This window comes from Schistocerca nitens, chromosome 6, assembly GCF_023898315.1.
Source record: "Schistocerca nitens isolate TAMUIC-IGC-003100 chromosome 6, iqSchNite1.1, whole genome shotgun sequence".
Lineage (NCBI taxonomy): Eukaryota > Metazoa > Arthropoda > Insecta > Orthoptera > Acrididae > Schistocerca > Schistocerca nitens.
Window position 1 is genome coordinate 591,912,887 of NC_064619.1, and position 18,791 is coordinate 591,931,677.

The window sequence follows — 18,791 nt, forward strand, 5'->3', positions numbered from 1 at the left end:
AACGAATCTCTATGGATTCTTTTAAAACACAGTCCCAATAGCGAGGTGCAGGGGCAACCATTTATGTCTCGTCATAGAGCATTCTGTGTCCCTCGGTGAGACAGTGCTCCGCCACTGCAGATTTCTCAGGTTGAAGCAGCCGTGTGTGCCGCTGATGCTCAACACATCGGTCCTGAATGGTCCGGATCGTCTGACCAATATAAGCCTTCCCACAGTGGCAAGGGATCTTGTACACACCGGGCTTCCTCAAACCCAAGTCATCCTTTACAGAGCCAAGGAGCGCTCTAATCTTGGCTGGCGGACGAAAAATACTTTTGATATGGTATCTTTTCAGAATTCTTCCTATCTTCGAGGAAATGCTCCCAGCAAAAGGCAGAAAAGCCACTGATTTGCAGGTATCTTCTGGTGGTTCAGGCGAAGGTCCAAACTGGAAAGCACGACGGATCTGTTTATCTGTATAACCATTCTGCTTGAACACAACCTTAAGATGGTCCAATTCTTGTGTCAAGCTTTCTCCATCTGAAATGGCATAAGCTCTTCTCGCCAACGTCCGCAGGACCCCCGTACGCTGGAACGATGGATGACAGCTAGAAGCATGCAGGTAACGGTCCGTGTGCGTAGGCTTTCGATAAACACTGTGTCCCAGTGTCCCATCATCCTTTCTGTACACCAGAACATCCAGAAACGGAAGCTTTCCATCACTTACCACCAGGTAATGTAGTTCAGTGTCATGAGTTGTTCGAAACATACATCGACTGCTGAAAATTGAAGAAAAACCTATGGGAACTTACAGTGTCTAAATGAGAGTAATACAGTCTGTGCACCAAATTTATACTATGGGAAAATAGAAAAAATCCTTGCTGGAGCACAGTAATGAATATACTGAGAAATGAATTAAAACCTTAAATACACAGTGGTGACGTTCCACAACGGTACCTACTTAATAGTTCGCTATGAACCAGCTTTCGACTTTCTGGACCATCGTAAGATAATACGTAACAGGTAGTGCACGCAAGATCAGTGAGAGTTAGTAGCTGTACAAAGATTGTTTCTCAAAGATATGTGACTTTCACGACTATACAGGATGTAACGGGAGCAAGTGCTGATACTTTTGTATGTGGTAACACAGACGCATCACAAACTTCACGACATAGTGTTTTCTGTGTGGTCGTGACTACACCACTAAGTGGAATAAACCTATCAGTATAGACCAACCATTTACGCCCATGTGTCCACACTTCAGTATCTGACTGCTGCTCAGAGGAAAATAATCGTTAATGGCTTGCTCTTACCACATGTACTTGGTAATACTAACCACAGACATACTGCTCCTAACTGCTTTAATTACTAAACTGCAAATGGAATAAATGCTGATGTAGTATTTGTCAGTAAAACATCCTCAGTCAACAGTCGAAATATCTGCACTTATACTATGTTTTTGTATCGACAACTAAATTCATAAAGAAACTCTGTACAAATAAATCCTATATTACTTTACATTAAACAAGGAATGTATAAGCCAAAAACTCTGTACAAGTGAATAGTAGCACAAACTATTATGTCACATGAACAAACCAGTAAATGTGTTGAAAAGGCCGAAAAATAGGGGCAAAAGGGAGAAATAAATCTACGGACTGTGGATGTAGAAAGTTTTGTAACAATTTTTTTTTTTTTTTTTTTTGTAGTAGAGACAGCCCATTGGCTGCAAAGGATTTTATTGTCGAATTGACTATGGTTTCGACTCCTAAACTAAGGGAGCCTTCATCAGACTTTATATTACCTAAATAAGGGGGATACGAAGTTAGTCATTAATAAGAAAAATACAAGACAGTAATAATTAATATTCGTATATAAAGATGTACTTACATACGTAAAAAGTTGAGCATTACAGCTCTGGTCATACAATTTTAACACCAAAAAGGCCACGTCACATAATAAAACATCCTACGTAAAAATTTTACTGTTATTTCTAGTTAAAGATTGCCGCTAAGGGCTGATTGTGTATACTGAAACAGGTGGCACCAGACTGGGTGGCGCGTGCGCCGGCTAAACTACGATATGGACATAAGGTGTCACGACGTCTAGTGATGAAAATTGGTAACATCTGCTCTACATGATATAAAGGTTACAGCAGTTTGTATAGCATATGTGTCTACAACTTTTAAACATTTTATAGTATGAAGACATGATTTAAAAGCAGTAAGAAATTATGAAAATTTTTTTGAGTAGTTTGTTACAGTAAAATACAGTCAGTGATTAAACTGCAATAAGAGTATGGGGAGGAAAATAACATTTCAGAAAAAACACGAGGAAAAGTTGACACAGATGAAAAATATCTTTTAAGGATCCTTCAGTAAAGGTTTGAAGCCACTGAAAAAATTCTTGTTACGTAACTGTAACTGTTCATTAAGAATAAGTTTATCATTGAGAGAGAAGTGTTTGCATATTTCCTTCTCTTCAAGAACATCAAGTGTACGACCTTTTTTCTCTGTGTGCAGAATATTAATTTCATTAATTTCCTTAGGTTTGTGGCCTGTGATCAGCAAATGATCAGCGAAAGAAGAATTATGAATGTTAGTGCCTTTTTCCCCAATAGATGCTCTTTATATCTGACTGCAAAAGCTCAGACTGTTTGTCCTATATAATATGAAGGACATGTGTCACAAATGATTTTATAGACTCCTGAATGTAACAATGGGAAACGTACTGATTTTAAATTATGAAGGAGATTAATTTTCAGGTTATTTTTGGTGGAGAATGTAACATTGCAGTTACATCTGCATATTAATTATAAAATATTAAATAGTTACTGCTTATTGCAGTAACCTAGGATCACATGACTTGTCGAAAATCTTCGAATCCCGTCACCAACAGCTCCAGCAATACATTTGTTCACCATTTGCATCTGGAAATCGCTGTTGAGGGTCGGAACCAGTTATAATTGTGATATACTTGGTTGGGGTATAAGTTCGTAGCGTTTTTCCATTGGTTTAATAAAGAAAACAGATACACATAACAGAGAATTAAATCATCAACAGTATATTCCCTTCACTATTTACGAGAGTCTGCCAACGTAGGGATAACGTTTCGATTCCCCGGCTGTAGAACCCACCTTGTTTTGAGACGAAGACCTCGTGGAGCCATGTTCGGAGCGCATTTCCATACGGAAAGGAATTTCCTTGGAGGTTATTTGACACAGAGTGGAAAAGGTGGAAATCTGAAGGTGCGAGGTCAAGTGAATGAGATGGGTGTGGAATAACTTACCAAATTCTGTATAGTGTTTCTTGACAGTCTAGCAGAATGCGGGCTGGCGTTATCGTGGAGTAGCATCACTTGACGCAGTTTTCCTGGTCGTTGTTCTTGGACTGCGGCTGCGATGCGTCTCAGTTGTTGACAATAAATGTCACCAGTGACGGTTACACATCGCGGAAGCAGTTCGTAGTGCACCACGCCGTCGCTTGTCCACCAGATGCGTGACATTATCCTTTGTGGAGGCACGCAGGTCTTTGTACGGGGAATTGCTGCTTTCTTTGGGCTCAACCATTCCTTTCTTTTCCTTATGTTAGCATAAAGGCACCATTTATTGTCAAGAGTAACAGGAAAGGAAATGGTGGTGGTGTCTATGAGCCAATTGATGAGGAACAAGCGGAGATGCGCCTGTGGCCATTGGCTGATATTTGTAATTTTGGCTTATAGCCTTTGATACCCATACACACGATTTTTTAACCTTCCCCACTACATTCAAAAGTCGCACGATGGTGGAATGATCACAGTTTATCACATTTTCTAGTTCTCAAGTACGCTGATTTGGTTAATTGAGGATTAATGCATTCAAACGATCTTCATCAAGCTTCAAAGCTCTTCCTGAACGCGGAGAGCCACTAATGTCAACACGGTCCCCCCTAAAACGAGAAAACCATTTTATTACCAAATAAGCTGCAACCAGCCGCAAAATCTTGTTTTCTTTCTTTACTATTGCAAATAGATTTCAACTGATTAACAGCCATCATCGGTGCTTTCAACGAATATGTGCCCAGATATGTGGATCACTTTATGTTTGACCTCTGCTTAAGACAGTGTTACTACTCTGGGCACATATTCGTTGAAAGCACCGATGATGGCTGTTAATCAGTTGAAATCGATTTGAAAAAGTAAATAAAGAAGCCATGATTTTGCGACTGGTTGCTGCTTACTTGGTAGTTTTATGGTGTACGGTCACTCCACAACTTGGGGACCACATGGAGCCACCATTCATCCGAAAACCATTTTGTTTCCGCGCTCTGTTGAATAGCATTATCCCCATACACGGTGCAAATGTTTCTGTTTGCCTCTGCTGCTGTCGCCCTTCTATTGAACTCAACAGAAGAAAATTCTCGTTCTCTGCACTTGGCACTGCATTTTCTAGAGTCCAAAGCTCCCCTCACTATCTCCAGATGACAAAATGACACTATGTAGACTCAAGTAGCAATAGAAAACTAGAAATAGAAAATGACAATCGATAAATAAACCCACGGTAACCGGGAATATCAAGACGCAAAACAAAAATCCTACGAACTTCTGCTTCAACCGTATTTAAATAAAAAATGAGTATGTCATAAAGAAAAAAACTCAACATTAAATCAATGGCAGTGTCCTTAAAAGGGATTTTCCCCCCAAACAAAGGCCTTTAGGGTTTTATTTCATCTCGATACAAGAAGTACGAGTGTGTCAAGGGGCGCCGTTCTTCTATCGCTCTGCAGTCTGCCGCCCCCCGGCCCGGCTGTGAGCCTGAGTGGGTCCGCGCCCCCACGTCTGGCGCTTCCGCCCCCGTGCCGGGGGCAGCGCCGCGGTTCCTGCTGACGGCTGCTGTGTGCTGCGGTGCTGCGCTGCGCCGGGGGTGGCCACCGGCGGCCGTACGTCAGCAGCGGCGCGCCGGCTGTCAATAGCAAACGAGCGCCCCCAGCCCCCGCTGCACTCTGCCGCTATTTCTGGCAGGGGTGCATGCGGGGGTGACCCGAGCGCGGCCGCTAACTGAAAGCCGATCAGCGGCCGGCCGGTCACGTCCCGTGCCAGCGCTAAACACTGCAACTCGTCACCTTCTCTCACGGACCACATCCCTATTATACGAGTGTAGTTTGATAAGTCATCTATTTTGAAAACCACAGTCGCAGTTTGCACAGTATTCTAGGAATCGTTAGCGCCAGGATTTCACCCGGAACAAGTCCCGCCCACTCGCGCCCGGTTTTCCCGGTCTTTGTTCGGCGCCTGGGCACCGTTTCAGTTGATCTACGTGGTTTACCGCGTTCGGCTGCACTCGCTCGGAGTGAATGTTAAATTAATATCTTGCTAGGTCTTAAATTTTGCCAGATAGTTAAAAGACACGTTACAACAAACGTGCACAGTTGGCCTCAGCTGTGGCAGGTACTTCCACAGCAAACATAAGAGAAAAAAATTTAGCACAGAATGTTTTAAATACGAGAACTCAGTATTCAGATGAATAGCCTATGAAGAAACATACTTCTGTATGAGAAAAAGCACCCAAAGATAAAACAGGAAAAACCTACCCTCAAAGAATAATTTGCTCGGAGAAAGAGGAACCACGGTATACTTGACACTCGAGTTTCAGAACTCAGACAGTATACGCGAAACAAGCACCAGTGTTCACTATAATTCCAGAGGGCATCAAAATTACTTTGTTCTTGCTAGATCGATCCAGGCTGTTTTTGCGTGTTCTTTACTGAATAGTTTTGCTGAAAAGTTTTAGGGGTGGAAGAAGAGCCAGCACAGCATGAAGGACGTTTTAAAGCCGTGAAACACTGCAGCATTTATTTCCTCCATAACTGCTCTGTGACAAACATACACGTCATCATTATTATTTTTAACAAATGGCTTGAATAACATTTATGAAATTAATAAACCTTTTGGTTAAAAATAGACATGACAAAGAATAACGACAGATTATTTTCCTGATACGTTTGCAACAGCATATAGGACATTAATCACACGGAAAGAGCCACAATTCTTTATAACATCGTTTATAATGCGCAGGTATGGCATTGGAGGAATTTACAAGTCAAAATTCACCCATTACCCATGCAAATACTAACGAAATATGTCATATAAGCAAATATCTTACTGCTTTCATTAGGCATTTCCACTTTATGCCAGTCTTATATTCTTTAATTTTCGTGACTTACTAAGAGGGCCTACATAAACAAAACGACTTTCACTTATTTCTATATAACGTTGATTTTAGACAACGGAGTTAGTCGACTGCTTCCGTGGCTTTACTACCGACATGACAGATTCGAGACCATTGTTTTCGCATTGTATGTTTGCTGTGCTGTTTCCCTCAAATAAACGTATTTTAATAAGTGAATTAGTTAAGAAAATTTGTCCTTATTGCCCTCAAATAACATCACGTTATTTTTTGTTTTCTATTGCTGGCGATGCTTTCAATTCTCTATTAATATTTTTATTTCTTTAATAATGCAAATTCATGTTACATTGTTATTGTTGTTGTTGTGGTCTTCAGTCCTGAGACTGGTTTGATGCAGCTCTCCATGCTACTCTATCCTGTGCAAGCTTCTTCATCTCCCAGTACCTACTGCAGCCTACATCCTTCTGAATCTGCTTAGTGTATTGATCTCTTGGTCTCCCTCTACGATTTTTACCCTCCACGCTGTCCTCCAATGCTAAATTTGTGATCCCTTGATGCCTCAAAACATGTCCTACCAACCGATCCCTTCTTCTAGTCAAGTTGTGCCACAATCATCTCTTCTCCCCAATCCTATTCAACACCTCCTCATTAGTTATGTGATCTACCCATCTAATCTTCAGCATTCTTCTGTAGCACCACATTTAGAAAGCTTCTATTCTCTTCTTGTCCAAACTATTTATCGTCCATGTTTCACTTCCATACATGGCTACACTCCATACAAATACTTTCAGAAACGACTTCCTGACACTTAAGTCTATACTCGACGTTAACAAATTTCTCTTCTTCAGAAACGATTTCCTTGCCATTGCCAGTCTACATTTTATATCCTCTCTACTTCGACCATCATCAGTTATTTTACTCTCTAAATAGCAAAACTCCTTTACTACTTTAAGTGTCTCATTTCCTAATCTAATTCCCTCAGCATCACCCGATTTAATTTGACGACATTCCATTATCCACGTTTTGCTTTTGTTGATGTTCATCTTATGTCCTCCTTTCAAGACACCATCCATTCCGTTCAACTGCTCTTCCAAGTCCTTTGCTGTCTCTGACAGAATTACAATGTCATCGGCGAACCTCAAAGTTTTTACTTCTTCTCCATGAATTTTAATACCTACTCCGAATTTTTCTTTTGCTTTCTTTACTGCTTGCTCAATATACAGATTGAATAACATCGGGGACAGGCTACAACCCTGTCTCACTCCTTTCCCAACCACTGCTTCCCTTTCATGCCCCTCGACTCTTATAACTGCCATCAGGTTTCTGTACAAATTGTAAATAGCCTTTCGCTCCCTGTATTTTACCCCCACCACCTTCAGAATTTGAAAGAGAGTACTACAGTTAAAATTGTCAAAAGCTTTCTCTAAGTCTACAAATGCTAGAAACGTAGGTTTGCCTTTTCTTAATCTTTCTTCTAAGATAAGTCGTAAGGTTAGTATTGCCTCACGTGTTCCAACATTTCCACGGAATCCAAACTGATCTTCCCCGACGTCCGCTTCTGCCAGTTTTTCCATTCGTCTGTAAAGAATTCGCGTTAGTATTTTGCAGCTGTGACTTATTAAACTGATAGTTCGGTAATTTTCACATCTGTCAACACCTGCTTTCTTTGGGATTGGAATTACTATATTCTTCTTGAAGTCTGAGGGTATTTCGCCTGTCTCATACATCTTGCTCACCAGATGGCTGAGTTTTGTGATGACTGGCTCTCCCAAGGCCGTCAGTAGTTCTAATGGAACGTTGTCTACTCCCGGGGCCGTGTTTCGACTCAGGTCTTTCAGTGCTCTGTCAAACTCTTCACGCAGTATCTTATCTCCCATTTCGTCTTCATCTACATCCTCTTCCATTTCCATAATATTGTCCTCAAGCACATCGCCCTTGTATAAACCCTCTATATACTCCTTCCACCTTTCTGCCTTCCCTTCTTTGCTTAGAACTGGGTTTCCATGTGAGTTCTTGATATTCATACAAGTGGTTCTCTTCTCTCCAAAGGTCTTTTTAATTTTCCTGTAGGCAGTATCTATCATACCCCTAGTGAGACAAGCCTCTACATCCTTACATTTGTCCTCTAGCCATCCCTGCTTGACCATTTTGCACTTCCTGTCGATCTCATTTTTGAGACGTTTGTATTCCTTTTTGCTTGCTTCATTTACTGCGTTTTTATATTTTCTCCTTTCATCAATTAAATTCAATATTTCTTCTTTTACGCAAGGATTTCTATTAGCCCTCGTCTTTTTACCTACTTGATCCTCTGCTCCTTCACTACTTCATCCCTCAGAGCTACCCATTCTTCTTCTATTGTATTTCTTTCCCCCATTCCTGTCAATTGTTCCCTTATGCTCTCCCTGAAACTCTCTACAACCTCTGGTTCTTTCAGTTTATCCAGGTCCCAACTCCTTAAATTCCCACCTCTTCGCAGTTTCTTCAGTTTCAATCTGCAGTTCATAACCAATACATTGTGGTCAGAATCCACATCTGCCCCTGGAAATGTCTTACAATTTAAAACCTGGTTCCTAAATCTCTGTCTTACCATTATATAATCTATCTGATACCTTTTAGTATCTCCAGGATTCTTCCAGGTATACAACCTTCTTTTATGATTCTTGAACCAAGTGTTAGCTATGATTAAGTCATGCTCTGTGTAAAATTCTACAACGCGGCTTCCTCTTTCATTTCTTCCCCCCCAATCCATATTCTCCTACTATGTTTCCTTCTCTCCCTTTTCCTACTCTCGAATTCCAGTCACCCATGACTATTAAATTTTCGTCTCCCTTCACTACCTGAATAATTGGTTTTATCTCGTCATACATTTCATCTATTTCTTCATCATCTGCAGAGCTAGTTGGCATATAAACTTGTACTACTGTAGTAGGCATGGGCTTTGTGTCTATCTTGGCCACAATAATGCGTTCACTATGCTGTTTGTAGTAGCTTACCCGCACTCCTTTTTTTTTATTCATTATTAAACCTACTCCTGCATTACCCCTATTTCATTTTGTATTTATAACCCTGTATTCACCTGACCAAAAGTCTTGTTCCTCCTGCCACCGAACTTCACTAATTCTCACTATATCTAACTTTAACCTATCCATTTCCCTTTTTAAATTTTCTAACCTACCTGCCCGATTAAGGGATCTGACATTCCTCGCTCCGATCCGTAGAACGCCAGTTTTCTTTCTCCTGATAACGACGTGCTCTTGAGTAGTCCCCGCCCGGCGATCCGAATGGGGGACTCTTTTACCTCCGGAATATTTTACCCAAGAGGACGCCATCATCATTTAATCATACAGTAAAGCTGCATTTCCTCGGGAAAAATTACGGCTGTAGTTTCCCCTTGCTTTCAGCCGTTCGCAGTACCAGCACAGCAAGGCCGTTTTGGTTAATGTTACAAGGCCAGATCAGTCCATCATCCAGACTGTTGCCCCTGCAACTACTGAAAAGGCTGCTGCCCCTCTTCAGGAACCACATGTTTGTCTGGCCTCTCAACAGATACCCCTCCGTTGTGGTTGCACCTACGGTACGGCCATCTGTATCGCTGAGGCACGCAAGCCTCCCACCAACGGGAAGGTCCATGGTTCATGGGGGGCATGTTATATTACTATCCAGAAAAACTTAAATTTCTCATCATTACTGAATTTCATAACAGTGTAACATGTGTTGGACTGTGACGATAACAATTTTGATGTAGCTTCCAGTTTGCGGAACTGGCGGCTGTTTATGGGAAGGCCTTAGGCTATGGATAGACGTGGAGGGGGGTGAATGGGCGGGACTTGTTCCGGGTGAAATCCTAGCGCTAAGGGCACGTCAGTATTCTTGATTAATTTAAAAACAATGCGTTTCGCCCACATAGGTCATCACCAGGTTATGTTAAAAGTTGTTGATTTGTTAACATAACTCGATGATGTCCTATGTGGGCGAAACGCGTTATTCTTACGTTAATTAAGCTCATTGTGCAACCTATGACCTTTTTTTATTTTATTTTTTAATAATAGCAATAGAAGGTTACTGCACCTCAATGCCGAGATGGAATTTAATAATATACTTCGGTAAGTCTTATAAATTTCCGCGACAGAATGGAACATTTTTCTTTTCATGGTTCGTAAGATTGATTATATCAACAATGGTTAAATAATTTGAATAATATACAGCACACACTTCATTTTTTTCTGTGTTGTCAGATCTACTGTTTTTGCTGGGGAGTTACTGTCTTTTTAAAAAAATCTGCTGCTCTACTGCTAAAAAGCAAATGAAAGGACATATCTCCTGCTGTTTTTTATCACATTCATGTCTGCTCGTTCAAAGTAATTTTGGTTTTAGACAATGCTGGTACGCGACTTGATTAACTACTTACTTTTAGAGATACTATTTAAGTTTTGGACATTCCTTCTGTGAATTCCTTACCCCAGAGACTTTTCACTTACCAGCTCCAAGTTTGGAGTCAAGTTGCCCTAAATTTATTCCTCACATGGGTATTGTTTAAAACATAGTAAGACGTACTACTTGCTGTCAGGTATCTTGAGTTATTGGAATGGTATGAGTGAATGGACTGAAGACGTAAATAATGTAATCTGTTATCGTGGTGCATACCGTTAACAATTACCAGCTGACTGCGCTGAAGTACGCTGTTAGTTGCACGTGGTGTATTTCTAGCCTTACAGATACTACACGAAGGCTTGAAACTGTTTATTTTACTTATCAAATTTGTTTGGTGCGTGTTAACTCTTCCCACACTATAATCCATTCAGCATAAAAATAAACCTGATGTAAACAAACACTGCTCTGCAAGTTTGGAAGGTAGGAGACGAGATACTGCCAGAAGTACAGGTGTGAGGACCGGGAGTCAGACGTGCTTGGGTGGCTCAGTTGGTATAGCACTTGCCCGCGAAAAGCAGAGGTCCCGAGTTAGAGTCTCGATCCGGCAGACAGTTTTAATCTTCCAGGAAGTTTGAAATCAGCGCACACTGCACTGCAGAGTGAAAATCTCGTTCTGGAAACTTTAAGATGTTCAAATGAATTAACGGCCATCAACGTTTTTCTTAATCACGCTTTAGCTACGTAGTTTTCAATTAAAAAATCGTGTACAGTCACAGCCTCTGCAGCGTTGTGCTCTGATTGTCGCGCTGTCGATGCGCAGTATGAAAATCGCTGAGGCTGATTTCTGTTCCGTAGTGAAATACGCGCGTAGACACGGTTAAAAAGTGCCGAGAAATAGGCTGTTCTTAAAGCTTTTTATCAATTTACGAAGACAACCGGCTTTGAAGTTTTCCCAGTGTTGTATATAGTGCAGCTGATATACGAACTCATACCAGAAGTGTAGTCGGTAGCGTAATGGAGTGAGAACCAAATGCGGTTGATCGTGCTGTGGTTCAAAACTCCACCGTGTAATATTTTTTCTCGTTCAATTTGAAGTACCTACACTACTGGCCATTAACATTGCTACACCACGAAGATGACGTGCTACAGACACGAAATTTAACCAACGGGAAGAAGATGCTGTGATATGCAAATGATTATCTTTTCAGAGCATTCACACAAGGTTGGCGCCGGTGGCTACACCTACAACGTGCTGACATGAGGAAAGATTCCAACCGATTTCTCATCCACAAACAGCAGTTGACCGACGTTGCCTGGTGAAACGTTGCTGTGATGCCTCGTGTAAGGAGGAGAAAAGCGTACCATCACGTTTCCGACATTGATAAATGTCGGATTGTAGCCTATCGCGATTGCGGTTTATCGTATCACGACATTGCTGCTCACGTTGGTCGTGATCCAATGACTGTTAGCAGAATATGGAATCGGTGGGTTCAGGAGGCTAATAAGGAACACAGTACTGGATCCCAACGCCCTCGTATCACTAGCAGTCGAGATAACAGGCATCTTATCCGCATGGCTGTAACGGATCGAGCAGCCACGTCTCGATCCCCGAGTCACCAGATGGGGACGTTTGCAGCAGATGTGGACGTTTGCAGGACAACAACCATCCGCACGAACAATTCGACGACGTTTGCAGCAGCATGGACTATCAGCTCGGAGACCATGGCTGCGGTTACCCTTGACGCTGCATCAAAGACAGGAGCGCCTGCGATGGTGTACTCGACGACGAACCTGGGTGCACGAATGGCAAAACGTCATTTTTTCGGATGAATCCAGGTTCTGTTTACAGCATCATGATGGTCGCATCCGTTATGGCGTCATCGCGGTGAACGCACACTGGTTCAAATGGCTTTGAGCACTATGGGTCATCAGTCCCCTAGAACTACTTAAACCTAACTAACCTAAGGACATCACACACATCCATGCCCGAGGCAGGATTCGAACCTGCGACCGTAGCGGTGGCGCGGTTCCAGACTGTAGAGCCTAGAACCGCTCGGCCACTCCGGCCGGCGGTTGCCGCACATTGGAAGCGTGTATTCGTCACCGCCATTCACCTCTTGTTCGCGTTGACGGCACTTTGAACAGTGGACGTTACATTTCAGATGTGTTACGGCTCGTGGCTCTACCCCTCATTAGATCCCTGCGAAACCCTACATCTCAGCAGGCTAATGCGTGACCGCATGTTGCAGGTCCTATATGGGCCTTTCTGGATACAGAAAATGTTCGACTTCTGCCCTGGCCAGCACGTTCTCCAGATCTCTCACCAATTGAAAACGTCTGGTCAATGTTGGCCGAGCAACTGGCTCGTCACAATACACCAGTCCCTACTCTTGATGAACCGTGGTATCCTATTGAAGCTGCATGGGCAGCTGTACCTGTACCCGCCATCCACGCTCCGTTTGGCTCAATGCCCAGGCATATAAAGGCCGTTATTATGGACAGTGGTGGACCTGCCGGAGTGACCGAGCGGTTCTAGACGCTTCAGTCTGGAACCACGCGACTGCTACGGTCGTAGGTTCGAATCCTGCCTCGGGCATGTATGTGTGTCATGTCCTCAGGTTAGTTAGGTTTAAGTAGTTCTAAGTTCTAGGGAATGATGACCTCAGATGTTAAGTCCCATAGTGCTCGGAGCCATTTTTGAACGGCTAGAGGTGGTTGGTCTGGGTACTGATTTCTCAGGATCTATGCACCCAAATTGCGTGAAAATGTAATCACATGTCAGTCCTGGTATAATATATTTGTCCAATGAATACCCATTTATCATCTGCATTTCTTCCTGGTGTAGCAATTTTAATGGCCAGTAGTGTACACCTCGCACTTATAAAACTCTTAAACATTTTTATGAAAAACGCACGATTCTTGTTCTAATTATACATTGGACGCAAAATTGCTGTTTCCATTTCAAATTCAAACTCTTAATTATCGATTTTTTATGAAAGACTATCGATAAATATTGTTGAAATTAAGAAAAGGTAACAATTTAATTTTTGAAGTAGAAATGAAAAACCAAAAGCTCGTTATTTGGACTATGCCCATCGTTTTATATTACAGAGGTAGATACGTATCGTAGAAACGTAAAAAACAATCATTTTCACAGCATCAAGCACGTACAAAGGCTGCATTTTTACATTTGCTACTGTAGCATTACAGTAGGAACCCAACAGAACTGATGTGGAGCCAAGCTGCGGGATTTGGCCCGAGAAGTAACAAGACTGTTAAGCTGCCAGACGTACTGGAACTAACGCATGCTGGTTTTTCACACGTCACTGCCGAACGCTGGCGGGATGTAGAACGGCTCGTCATAAGGGAAGGAGAGAAAATCGGTGCCTGCTTGGCTTCGAGGATTCTGTTGTTGATAGGCTCGCTATCAACGTAGCAAATAAATGGTTCAAATTGCTCTGAGCACTATGGGACTCTACATCTGTGGTCATCAGTCCCCTAGAACTTAGAGCTACTTAAACCTAACTAACCTAAGGACATCACACACATCCATGCCCGAAACAGGATTCGAACCTGCGACCGTAGCAGTCACGCGGTTCCAGACTGAAGCGCCTAGAATCGCTCGGCCACACCGGCCGGCTATCAACGTAGCAGGTGACACTTCCAGAACTGAAATGTATGTCTCGAATTCGGATAAGGAAGGAGCTAAGAGATTACCAGACGACTGACTGTAACCTTCATTGGTTTCAATAATTAACTATACGGCGAAATCCTTCAATACTCTCTTACGTTACACACAGCTTATGCAGAAAAATTACGCTGTCGTTAAGTCAGGAATTTTCATCATTCTTGTTTGCAATTACGATAGTATGCAAGCTAAAAACGATAACGTGTTGCGGTTTTCGTCTAGTCTAAGGAACGTATTGTGGGAGATTTGCAGTGTATTATTTCATTCTGCTTAAAAATTAAATGACATTCGAAACTGTATTGCTCCTCTGCTCGTCTCTTTTTACTTTTTAACTGCTGCTGGCCACGTCGCTGCAGGCTAGCTGTACCAACTGAAAGGCCAGTGCTGTCTATGTTAAATGCGCCAGTAAAGCTGTTGTTCCGTGTCATCGCTAAATCGATGTGCGAGTAAATCAGAGCACAAAACGTAACCTTATTACCGTACTTGACAGTACTCGAGACAGCTCGGCTGCAGTCCCACGTGAAACGAAAAGCCAATGAGGTTTCAGCCAAAGCGCAAGAATACATAATGCGATATTTACATCAGGTTTATTCTTTTGCTGAACGGATTATAGTGCTGCTTCAGTAGAGTATTTTCTGCATTTGCGCTAATGAAGACCAAAAGCAGAAATAAGTTATCTACGAAAACATGATGTGTGATATTCAATTCACAGTGACTGGTGAAAAATTCCGGGTGTTGTCGTTTGAAATTACCGACTCAGTGATAAGGATACGTAACAGTGCTGTGTATGCCGACAGTGAGGAACAATAAACACAGTTTTCAATCTTAGGTGGGAAAATATGATGATGCATGTAAATGGTTAGTGATTCTTATCACCTATGCAGATATAATGCCAACACATTACATTGTATTGCTTTTGTGTGAACTTATGTTTTATTGTATAAATAATGACAATACCTGCATAGAAGAGGTACAGAGCTACATTTTTTGTGAAACCACAGTAGTAGTTGTTTCCTGAATAGTGCGATGTTTGTAGATATATATTATATTTCTTAGCTAATGCTAGTACCACTGCTATTTCCTTCTTTTTCGAGTTTCTATCCTGATTTCGAGACTGTCGCATCTGGTAACAATGCATTGTTGGCAATCGTCTGAACTGGTCGGTGGTCGACTGCGATTGAAAATGGAGAAAACCTAGTTTCGTTCCGCTATCAAACATTTTTAATTTGAAGGGTTTCACTGCCGCACAGATCAAAAATGAATTGTATGCAGTTCATGCTGACCCTGTACTACCACTGAAGAACATTTACTTTTGGATTAATGAACTTAAAAGGGATCGGAGAAGCACCAGAAACGAAACAACTGACAGACCCATCAGATGGTAATGCAAGACCACCGAATAAAAATTCTTGAAGTTTCTGAGATTGGAAGCATGTCAACTGAATGGGTGCATATTAACCTGCACGGAAAATCGGTTATGAAGAAGCTGTGCGCGAGAGGACGCCGCGATTGCATACTTTCTACTAAAAGCGCGTCCGGCACAACATCTCAACACAATGTCTGTCGATGTTTAATCGCAATCTTGAAGAGTCTTTGAGACTGTTGATGAAACCTGGGTCCCTCATTACACACCGGAGACAAAAGGCAGTCAAAACATTGGACAAAGGCTGATGAAAGCTCACTGAAGAAGGCGAAGAACATTTTCTCAGCTAGAAATGTGATGGTCACTGCTTTTTGGGATTCCCAAGAAATAATCCACATATATTACTCGGAAGAAGGCAGAACCATAACTGGATCATATTATGCTTCATTGTTGAATTGTTTGAAACTTGCGCTGGCTGAAAAAAGAGCCAATGTTTTAGCGCAAAAAGTGCACATTTACTAGAATAATATACCATCTGAGCCACCGAAGGCACAGAGGATAGTGCGACTGCAGAGACTTATCCCTTGCCCGCTTCCCGTGAGACCCACATTCCCAACTGTCCACAATCTACATTCGTTGTGTTCCTAATAGATATTTGCCCATTCACTCTTTACTCTTGCCAAACTAAGCTGACGAGTCCCGTAAGAGTTCGGGAAAAGTGTGCGCATTCGCACAGAAGAAGGTCAATGGCCTAGAAGCCTTTAACTGTATGAAGATGGTATCTGTTATTTCGGGAACTGGTTATTTCAGTATTCTTCACATTAACATTAATATCTTTTGTTATTTTATCGGTAGTTCCCTTAACATTCTTCATCAGCATCTCTAACATAGTACCAAAACCTCATAGATGTCCCTCTGTTTTCTGTGTTAACTCTTCCATTATCTTATTTAACCTGTTGTCTGATCTTCTTTCACTTCCTCTTTGATTCTTTTTCCATCTCCCTGTCTATTTGGAACTGCTTGAAACTCATTTCTTCTAATTTTGGAGTTGCTCGTCACTCTTTCGCCTGATTTTCGGAATAGCTTGTCACCCTTTCTTTCAAATCATCGGAATCGTTTATCATTCTTGTCCAACGGCTGTACTGAAAAGGCTTGGTAATCAAATGGAGACTGAGGACTCGACTCACGATTTGTAACACCTTGTGCCACTGTTTCATGGTCGATGGCATCGGGTTGCTTCATCACCTGTGAAATTATGATTCCATCCTTCTCCTGGTTCTAAAATATTTGTTCTGGATATTAATCTGGTCATTTTCTAGATGTACTCCACAATGCGAGGTTTCATCACGTGGTTTGCTAAAACCAACCTGCAGAGTAGCTACTGGTGAATCTGAACCAAGTATCTTATGTTTCCAAATTACCGGAAAATTCTCTCTCGACTTCCCTCGTGTTTTTCAGGCTTCTAGCTTGCGACCACTTTAATTTCGGCACACACTAATAAAATATAACCCCCAGTAGATATAATGTGGACGTTATTCAGTTCTCTAACCCCACATACACAGAAACACAGTAAAAGCCTTCAAGGGTACAGGACACACACACACACACACACACACACACACACACACACACACACACACACACACAATTACACACACACACACACACACACAAATAAAAGGTCAACGAAAAGAAGATTTTCACGCTGGACAACGACTGATACTAACCATCTCTTCTTACTGAAAGAAAATACGTGAGTTAATTATGTGCCAGCTACTCACTGATATTTAATGTCCGTTATTTCAAATATTATACTGTAGCAAAAATTATTTCTTTGCTGCACGAAGTGTTGAAGAAGGCCACATTTTGACAGAAAATTCTGGCTATAAAATCAGAAGATCGTAGGTGATCGTAATACTGGCCAGGCATCGTCAGTTCTGTATGTGAAGCTACGGCTGAGCTATAGACATGGCCCTGTGGACGTCAGACTGACCTGTATAGGGACTCCTTACCGAGAAAAATATGACTCCCAATATGATCTCGTGAATTTAATTATATTCGCTGAACAACAGATAACGTAATGAATTGAATTAATTAAATAGGGGTGGCCCTAACATATGTGAAACAAGGGTGCTGCAACTATCAAAGTAGATACAGATAAGGAAATCGTCAAGCTACTGAATGAAACAATGTTCACCATTATAGGTCCCTGCAGACTTCATATTAAACACAAAGTACGCAGATGATAGAGGACAGTTACATTCATGAAATATTAACATAGGTTACAACTGATATCTTACCAAAGCTCACCGAGCGTGGTGGTGCAGTCGTTAGACACTGGACTCGCATTCGGGAGGACGACGGTTCAGTCCCACGTCCGGCCATCCTGATTTAGGTTTTCCGTGATTTCCCTAAATCACTGCCCGCATCTCGTGGTCGTGCGGTAGCGTTCTCGCTTCCCGCGCCCGGGTTCCCGGGTTCGATTCCCGGCGGGGTCAGGGATTTTCTCTGCCTCGTGATGGCTGGGTGTTGTGTGCTGTCCTTAGGTTAGTTAGGTTTAAGTAGTTCTAAGTTCTAGGGGACTTATGACCACAGCAGTTGAGTCCCATAGTGCTCAGAGCCATTTGAACCTAAATCACTCCAGGCAAATGCCGGGATGGTTCGTCTGAAAGGGCACGGCCGACTTCCTTCCCCATCCTTCCCTAATCCGTTGAGACCGATGACCTCGCTGCCTGGTCTCCTTCCCCAAAAACAACAACAACAACCAAAGCTCAGACAATGGATCTGGAATGAACAAGTTAGAATCAGCATGCATTTGAGGAAGCAACGAAATTCATTGAAGCCGAATCTCATTTCCAGTTAGTAATCGAGGACGAAGGGAAGAACAACAGAAAGAATCAGACATGAATCATGCACTGAAAGCACGTTGAGCCCTTGATTCTTAATAAGCATATTTCAAATACAAATTTGAAATTCCTAATGCCTCTTCGCATGCCTCCTACTGCTCGGTTAGCGAACGTTGCTGTTTCTCACCATACATAGCGTTCCCTGTGCCATGAAGTGGCTGCTGAAAGATTAAGTCAACTGGCCTGCACTAAAAGCAGCCTTCCCTCAGAGCCCGAAGTTGAAGTCCGTCTCTTGGATAAAGTGTATACTGTCAAGTTGCAGATGAAAGTGTAGTCTACCGATAGCTCCGTCTAAGAAGTGAATGCTTATTGTTTCCTTGTATT